This window comes from Strix aluco, chromosome 2 (genome assembly GCF_031877795.1).
Source record: "Strix aluco isolate bStrAlu1 chromosome 2, bStrAlu1.hap1, whole genome shotgun sequence".
Lineage (NCBI taxonomy): Eukaryota > Metazoa > Chordata > Aves > Strigiformes > Strigidae > Strix > Strix aluco.
In genome coordinates, this window is record NC_133932.1 from 68,196,909 (window position 1) to 68,206,618 (window position 9,710).

Sequence of the window (9,710 nt, forward strand, 5' to 3'; positions counted from 1 at the left end):
TAACTTGCTGGCCCTGTGGCCGCAGTCCCTGTGCACCGCAGGCTAGATGCGAAGGGCAGTCACCGCAAGGACAGTGACACAGCACCAGCAGCCTTGGAAGAGTAACACAATAACTGCACAGGCAGGAAAACTCACCTGTGAGGCTGGGAAAACACCTTCTTGCAGGGTTAACTCATGTCATGCTCACAGCACTGTGGCTGCAGACACCGCCTTGAGACGTCCCCTGAAAGCATCGCTGCACAAGTTCAGGGGAAGAAGGGGTGCATGGCCTTATTCTTCCAGTCAGAACACAGGGCGCTCTGTCTGGGGGAGGAAAAAGGCTCTGCTGAGCTCATCGGAGGACAAGAGGGCCCTATGGCTGTGGTGAGTCCCGAAGGGTGTGCCATCGGCGCTGGCTCGGATGTGGAAGCAGAACAGGCAGTGCAGTGACATCCCGCTCCCCATCACGGGTTCTAGCCTCACCTATTGAAAGCAAAAGCAACAGAAAAAGCTGCAAGACAAGATCTGCACCAAGTGCTTGAAATGCTCTAGCAGCAGTAGCAGATGCTAACCAGGGCTTGAACCCTTCATTGCTTTTTCCCTATGTCGAAAGCAAAGAAAAAGAGATTTTTCTACCAAGCGCAACCATGCTGCGCAGCCTCCAAATGCCACTCTCTGGACCTCAAATGGGGGACAGAAAGAAAGATTTTTCAACAGAGCTTGCTGCAGGAGAGCTGATGGGTTAGGGAGCTCAAAAAGAGCTGTCAGCTGACAAAATGAGGTGGGTAGTTAGGGATACAAGTTAGGAGAGGGTTTGGCTAACTAACTAGTGACAGCAAAAAATAAATACAGCTCCACGCACACAAGCACATACATACACGTGCAGAGCCCACTCAGTCATACAGCCTATTGTTTCCACACATAAAAATCCTCAAATTTCTTGATCACATTTATTGTCTTTTCCTGATTAAAACTGGAAGAAATCATATTTATGTCTTTTCTTAAAGAAAGAAATCAGTATATGACTCAGTGGAAAACCCTGTAAAACATCCAGTTCTTCAAAATTACTGACCAGAACCTCATCTGGTGTAGCTCAGCCTCGTTACGTTGACGTAACAAAGCATCTACAAAACAGAGCATCTTTACCCCAGCTTAAGATCTGCCCCCATATGCTGTTTCTTTAGAACAACTTGTCTTCCCTTTTTTTTTTCACAATATGCATCTGGTTTAAGGTGACTTTTCCTTTCCCAGCATATGGAGCTGAATGATTATGACGATTTACATTTATTTTAAATCACAGCCTATTAAATGGAAAAATAAATGCTAATATGTTGATATGGTTTACTTCTGAATGAATTATTGATATGAATGAGTAGTTGCAGCTATCATAATTACTGTTTATTAAATAAATATATTTTGAATTAGAGACCCTTGATTAAGAAATCACATTTTTGTCTGAAAATTGTTTCCCTGCTGCTAGTATAAGAAATACCTCTCATTACTCTAAATAAAAAAAAGCTTGGTGAAATGATTCTATTTTTTATCTTTTCCTTTGCTCTGTGAACTTGGCAGCGCTTTGTGCATATTCCCTTTCACTGCTTCTCTCCTCTAATCAGTTAAGTGAGGCTCTTTCCCCTCTGTTGTCTGTGTAGATCTGTCACATAGCACCTAGAGACACAAAAAAACATTTTAAATAGGAAAATGCAAAACACAAAAACTAAAGGACTGAGGATCAGATACCTGAAAATCCTCTCAACATTTTCTTTCAAGCTGAGCACGTTTCATATTAATGGTGTCTCTTTAACATAAATAATGATCTAATGAAATAAATATGAAATCGAAAGAATCATAAAAAGAATTTTACATTTAAGAATGCCATCTGTGTAACACTTAACCTAACAATGAAATCATTTCAGTGCCAAAACAGCTCACTCTGCTTCCAGCACAAGTTACAGGAGAGGGTAATGGTTTTGCAGAACAGCATAAAAGTCTGAGTTCAATCGCAGAAGGAACACCTGAGTTCAAACTCGCTGCACTTCACACAGACAATGAATCTTGCATGTGAGTTTTGAACTAGCCCCTGTTAATGTTTCCACCTCCAGTCATCACAAATTTTTCATGCAGCTGCCGATTTTTACTGCAAGGAAATTTAGATATCAGAGGAGAAGATTTTGCAGGTCAGCATGAGAGTATCTTGAGACAACTATTACACCGACTCTCTGCTTTCCCATTGTGCAAAACTGTCCTGCAATCCAGAGTCAGTTTTTTCTGACTGAAGAGCACAGGACTCAGAAATGAGACCCCCTTTAAATATATCTGTAGCAAGAAAAGTTCTCCCCATGAAGCACTTAGGACTTAACACCAGACTTAATGACAACTTTTAGGACCAGTGTCCTAAGTCACAGGGTTGTCTGGGCATGCGGTGGGAAGACATGTGTCGCAGGATGGAGATGCTGTTTTGTGAACTGGGAAGTCAAGCTCTTGCCATGAGTGAGGCGGTGCAGCAGAGCTGTGCCGAACACAATGGAGATTGTTTGTTTACACCAGCCAAAGAGAAGGGAACATATTTGTTTTGAGTGAGCTGTGTTAGAATACATATTGTTTTATATGCCCGGGCCTCATTACGCCGTGCTAGTCTTCAGTATGGATCAGATCCTAAAACTGCTCAACATACTGAAATAAATGTGAGCTCTACCCACAGAACGTCTCCAGACTTAGGCCTCACGTCTATCAATGTCATCTCAAAAAAAACAAATGTTCAAAAAAGAAAAACAACAAAAGTATCTTAGAGACAGTGGAGGATGCTCACGTGCAGTAGATGCCATTCAAGGGGATGCTGAGGAATTACTTGGGGAGAGAGAAATCCACGTAACAAGACTGAAGAACAGAGTGAGCCTGAAAGGAAAGGAGAGATAATTAAGGTTTAGTGAAAGAAATATGACTTGTAACAGTCAGGTTTGTATTTTAGAAGTTATTCTGAAACTTAGAAGAAATTCTTCCTTCATATTAACAATGCGGCCACATTAACATCTCCCTGGGCAAAGGTGGCCTCAGCCCATATTTTGCTTAAAGATATAATCATGCGAGCATCCACAGAGGAAGAGTTAAAGTGCTGTTCAATAAACAACCTGAAGTGCTGTACGCTGTATTCATATAAGGGAAGGTATAAGCCAACAGAGAGAGATGTTCAGCTGCAATCAAAGAGGATCTGAGCCTAACTGAGTGCTCACATGACAGTTGGGATCATTTCGGATCCCTTCCAATGAAGATAAAATAGCATCAAAAGCAGGGAGGTTTTTTTCTTTCTTTTAAGGATGAAGACACAACATCATTAGTCAAATTTACTCTGAACTTCCACCTCCTCATGTTGATTTGTACTCAGGTTGAGTAAACATATCTTTCCATCAAGGTAAATAAATGTAAAAGCCTATCAGTAACTTAATTGCTTAACGAAGGATGCAGTGTGGGGTGTAACACTGTTTTTGACTATACTGTTGAAGTTAACGACCTCTCAAAAACACCTATTATACAGCTTGGCAGTAAAAAAAATCTGTTCCTTCTTGAGAATTTGCTTATAAAATTTCAACCGTTTTCCAATCATTTTTTCCTGCTGTTGGGGAGGGGGTGAAAACCTCCAAGGACAATTTTTCAGGTGGACTGATGTAAAATGGAGTTTATTCATTTGAAGCGCTGTCCTTTGTGGGCCTGCATGCCACAGAGAAATTAAGCTTGAGAGAAGCAGGGAGTCCCCAGTAAGGGCAGAAGTTACACAGCGTGGGGGAAATATCTCCAAATGAAAATGGCCACGGTACTGAGCGGGACCATTCGCTGGGGTGGGTCAGGGGCTCAGCCCGCAGATGTCAGGCGGGAGCCTGATCTCAGATGCGTAGCACACACCTAAGGACATCTGGGAATGTGCCCTCCTCTGTCCTTGCACACCTAGTGCCCTGGATTGAGAGGACCCATGGGAGAAAGCAGTTGTTCCTGTTAAAATCAAGCCGTTTAATAGAGGTGCAGGCAAAATCAGCTCTCTGGTGAGAGGACAGCAAGGGAGGAGGGTATGCCATGCATCTGAGATTGAAATCTGGCTTGGGGTGGGCAGGCAGGCAGAGCGCAGAGGCACAGCTGCCAGCCTGACATGATGGATCAGAAAAGCTACTAAGGAGCTGCGAGAGTCCAGGCAACAAAAGCAAAGCAAAACACGAAAAAGCAATAGGTCAGCCCATCTTTACAATCTATCAATTAAACAATCATCCACTTCCAAAGGCATATGATGTCCTAAGCAGTAGACATCCCAGCACATGATCGCTACCATGATGGAGGGACAGGCTTACTAACAGGAATTAATGATAATAATTACTAGGAGTGCTAATAAATTTGGATAGGTGGTTCTGCAGTGAACCCCTCTGAGGAAATAACATGGTTGGGTATTTTGGCTTAATTCTATAGTCCCATATCAGCTTTACTGAGCCTGTTGGAAAACAAAGGTGTGTTCAGAATTGTCCATTACATGGGAGGCTTTCGCCAAAATCTCACCCTCCTTCAGTTAGTCAGCAGTGGCGAGTGCCACGGAATCAGCTTTAGCTGCTTTTTCCAAAACCCCGAAGCTCTCAGAAACGTTCATTTCTGCTGGCATCACTCCACAGCTCATTGTTAGGATTTGTTCTCATTGGCATGCATGAACTGAGACTGATGTATGGGGCGATCCAGAGTGACAGCCTTCAGCCCCAAAAGTGGATACCTGCTTCCCTTAGAGTCCAGGGACTCACACTTGACTCAGAAGGATATATGCAAAAATTCTTTCCTCTCTCATTTGCCTGTGTTAAGTCTAAGCGTGTTCATCCAAATTAGCAATCAAGTAAACTGTGCATGCAGAAATCTGCACTTGTACAAACCGTGCACTTTTTTTTGTAACATTCCAAGATTAAATATCTTGACAAAAGATGAAAACCCTTTAACAAATCTGCCCCTAGAGAAAAGTAACTTTTTTTTATTCCATTTACTGTCAAATGACATAAAGAAAGTATAGCTGAACACTATAGGTTGATTTGTTGCTTTAAATAATGTCACTAACATCCAGATATCAATGTGATGGTGCAGAAAAAAAAAGTTCACATTGAGCTAGATTCAATTACAAACGTAGAAACTGAAATTAATTCTGATGCTACACGCTTAATTCATGTTTGTGTGACTGAGAAAGGGAGTATCTGGTTTACCTTGAATGTCCTGCCTTAGAGTGGTGAAAATATGACCCATCACATTAATTAAAAAATAGTTTTCAAATGTAGCTTAAGTGGTATTGCACTGGCAGGAGGAGACAAACACTTTTTTGTCCTCAACATGTTATGTGATATAGGGGAAGCTGTTCAACATCTTTTTCCTCAATTCCTAGGTAGGTCTTACAATTCTCATTACAGAATTGGAAAAAATATGACGACCTCTCACAGTGAGAAGCCAAAGATTCTTCTTTAATAAAAAAATTAATCTTTTGTCCCTCAAAACCCATAATCCTCTTCGGACCACATAGTTTGAAACAGGTGCGTATAGGCAATTATCACACACGTTAAGCCAGTCTATACTTACCACATTTGGGTATTATGCCCCGTGTGGTATGTTCATGTTTAATACCCCAAAATACTATATCGTATCAGTGGAATTTCAACCAGAACACATTTGACTACTGACTTCACATATGGGGCTGGGACTAACTTTTCTCCTAATATGGTGATGGCACAGGCACTATTTAAATGATTCCTGAGCCTTGTAAATATACACCAGATGTATCTTTTGTAAATGTTACATTTTTCAACATCTCAGCATTTGTGAATAGTTGAAAGCGATGCCAGCCATGCTTTAATGGGGCACAGAAGCGTACTGCATTCAAAGAAATGGCACACCATTGCAATAGTCAAAATTACAAGTGCTGTCAAAAAGCTACATTTTCGCTTTATTGATTAGCACCAGGTAACGCAGCGCTCCACATCACACCCTCATACATGCCTGTTTCAGCTACTGTTTCCCTGCACATGGGTGCACAGAGAGAGGGATATGGAGCTCCCAGGGCTGCCCCAGGGAAGGAGAACGGCAGAGCCCTGGACAGCCAAATGTGCCCCCCCCCGCCACCCCGGATGGCCAGAGGTGAAGTGGGAAGGGGTGTGGGGGCTGCTGGTCCCACAGCCGTGGTCACCACCCGTTGCCAAGAGGCAACCACAGAGATGCCCCCACCTTTCCAGGTCCAGGGACAAAGCAAAGCATACCTTCCCCACCGACACTGATGTTGTTTGAGGCTACAATACGTTTTTCCTGCAGCTCAGGCTCCTGCTGCTTGGTCCTTCCTCGTTGCAGAGGTAACTCAGCACAGGGAGAGGCATCTTCCCATTAGGGGCCTCTCCTGGAGCGCAGGGCGATTTATTCAGCTGTAAGAAGCAGCCACCTCCTGAGCTTTCCTGGACCTCTTTTTTCCCCCAGGCTTTTCCTGGCTTTCCTGTGTCACTGCAGAAATCTCAAAGAAGACTCAGGAGAACATGTGTGACGGGCTGTGGAAAATGTCCTCTCCATACTTTCTACCTCCTGGCACTTGCCCTACCCCTCGTCACCCTATTCCAGCTGCCCCAGTGGTCTCCCTGTTAGCACCAGGTGGTAAAATGTGCCGTCAGAAAATCAGTCATCACATTTGCTTGAAAACACACTTCTTCTTTGCAGGATTTGCCCCCCAGCTGTCCCACAGATAAGAGGAAAGGCCTTTATAATGTTGCACAGTTACTATTATTCGCAAGGCAGAGTGCTTTTGCTATGTGAATTTTGCACTGGAGTTGCATGGTGTGTCTCAGTCCAGCAAATCAGCTAAAATCAGAGCTAGGTGACACATGACAATAAACTTAAGAGGGAATGGACTAGATGTAATGCCCCACTACAAGTATTATTTCCAAGTTCACAGACTTGCAAATTAAAATGTCCCTGGATCGCTGCCATAAAAAAGAACATTAAAAATCAGGGGAAGAGGTCTGGGCATCTGTTAGAAGCATCTAATATATACCAAATGTGTATGTTGAGCTTCTTAGATATATGCATTGTTGAAATGTAGCCTACGACTAATGTAAAAGCAGAAATATTTTAATTGTATTTTTCCATTTGATATTCAAATGAAAAAAAAATCTTATTAAACACAACACTTGGCATTGCTATTTTAATGAAAAAAAAGTTGTTGAGGAAAAGAAAAGCAAAACTACTGATTCCTTTCCTTATGATGATCAAATGAGCCTTTCATGTTTGTATCTTATACTTCACTTTTTAGCATTTTCAGGCAAATAGCAGATATCAAAACTTAGTAAATAATCAAAGACTTATTCAGTTTTTCCAAACTGTCATGCTGCTTATCTTGTAATAACTGATCTCTTAGGTAGCATAAGCTATTTAATTGCTACTGAAGATTATTTGAATGAAAAAAGAGACGACATTCTCCCTTACCCCTCAAAAAGACAAAACTATATTCTTCAAAAAGACACATGCCGACAGATAGATTCTGATCTCTTCTACACACGCACAAGTGCAGTAGATAATTTTACAAGATTCGATAGGAGCTGTGTATCTGAGATTACACCCTGTCCTCCTGACTGCATATACCATGTGGAAAATGGCTTAATTTGGAAATAAATTTTGTTGTAGTAATCTCTGGGCATCCGAAGAACCAAACCTATTAAATTATTTTTAAAAGCAGCTAAGTATGCACAGCAACTATATTTTAAAGGGACTTTTTACAGTGTTGGCAAAGTGCGTATTCATGTATCCCCCCTGACATGATAGACTGTAATGGCTTCGGTCTGTCATGTCAACCATCTGCATATTAAACAGTCCCTAAGTACACATTGACACAGCAGACCCTAATAGCTCTGAAGCCGTAACAATCTATTGAGTCAATAATATGCATGTTGAAGAGCATCTCCTGTACTTCCATCAATATCTTTTATCTTTTCCTTAATTTGTATCTTCTTTTTATATGTATATTCAGAGCTAAGGTTTTAGGAACCTTTATCCTTTGACGTGCTGCTGCAGATGTGAAACATGTGGCACAGAGAGGCATATGCAGTAGCAAAATCCTTCCCTAGTATCTGGGCCAGATCTTAAACCGAGCACTGTAATATTTTTATGCTGGCAGCACACATTCTTCCAGATAAGGTGGAAATAGCCCCTCTTTTCTGCTGGGCTGGATCCGGTGCTTATGAAAAGCCCGGGAAAGATTCCTGATGATTTCACAGGCTTTGGATGGAGCCCAGTGTGATGCTACTCATTTCCTATTATACATTTCCTTCTAATTAAATGAAATAGGTCACAAGGGGAAAATGAAACAAAAGACAAATGTATTTACTTACAGTAATATCAACCCCAAAAAAAGACAATCAGAAACATGAGAAAAGATAATACAAAATACATTGTCTCTTCATTAACTTGAAATTACATCTGGTACCACAGTCTTAATTCATTCCTGTGTGATCACGAGATCTTTTATACCATGGAAGAGGGAGGCTCTTATTTAAGTATAAGAAAATGGTGACTTAACTTCCTTTGTCTAAATAACTGCAGAGAAAAAGCTTAATTTGCTTTTCCTCAATTTCACGTCACCGTACCGTGGTGTGATCCTCTCGTACCCTGATCACAGGATTTTCCCATCTTCTTCCTCTCCTCTTGCATTCTGTAAGCATCACAATTTGGCTCACACTTTTAAAAGTGAAACCAAAGTGCAGTTTGTTTCCAAAAGGCAAACCCAGGGACAGGAAGGCCACTTGACCCTATCAGCAGATCTTACTGGCCTGAATTCCCCTCTCCTTTCCACTAATTTGACACCGATGTGTCTTTGAAGCACATATGGATTTATTCCAGCATATTCTTGATTAACTTTCACGTCAGAGAGGGCGGAATCGTGGTACTCTCCCTGTTGTTTTTCAGGAGTGTGCGATTCATCCTCCCTCTGCCTTGCACTATTTCATGTCCCCAGGCACACCAGACCACATCATCTACTTCTGGGCCTCACTTCAGGACAGCAGCCCCTAACCGCATGACAAGCACTGGAGGCTCCTGCCCTCTATTAAGTCCTCAGCAACTTCCTTCTTGCAGCCAGCAGGCTTTTCTTCCCAATGCAATGGCAGGGAAGTCAATCAGATGCCCACATGCATGCCCAGGAATTTGCCTAACCATGAGGCAGGTCCTCAAAGCTTCAGAGTAGTGCATCCACTTGATCCTACATGCCACCATGTGTGTTATCAGGACAGGACTTTCTAAACAGTGGGTAACACAGTGCTCACAGCCACAGTATTCATTATTTGAGCTTATCCACTGAAAATCTCACGAGCAGATTTAGTTTTGGGCAGAAGATGTTTTTTTCTAAATGAAAAAATCTATTGAAAAAATCACAGCAAATGAACAAAAGCTAAAGGATGGGTGCCATAAAAAAAGATAAAAGCAAAAATCACTGAAAGTCCTGCTCTCTGCATTGCCAATATTTCCTTTAACTGAGGGAGTCAGCCCAAGTGGAGCTCTGGAAGGGCTTATTCCTGAGGGAAATGTTTCATTGCCAACTCCCTTGTGCCAGTTCATCACCAAATAATAGATGAAACGCAGTCCTGCAATATTAGGGAGGGTACAGCCTTGCTCATTTGAGGAAAATGTGTCCTCCCTGAACTTGCTGCAGGAGGTCTCCTTTGCTACTCACTCTAGTCAGCCCTGGTGTTTGCTGT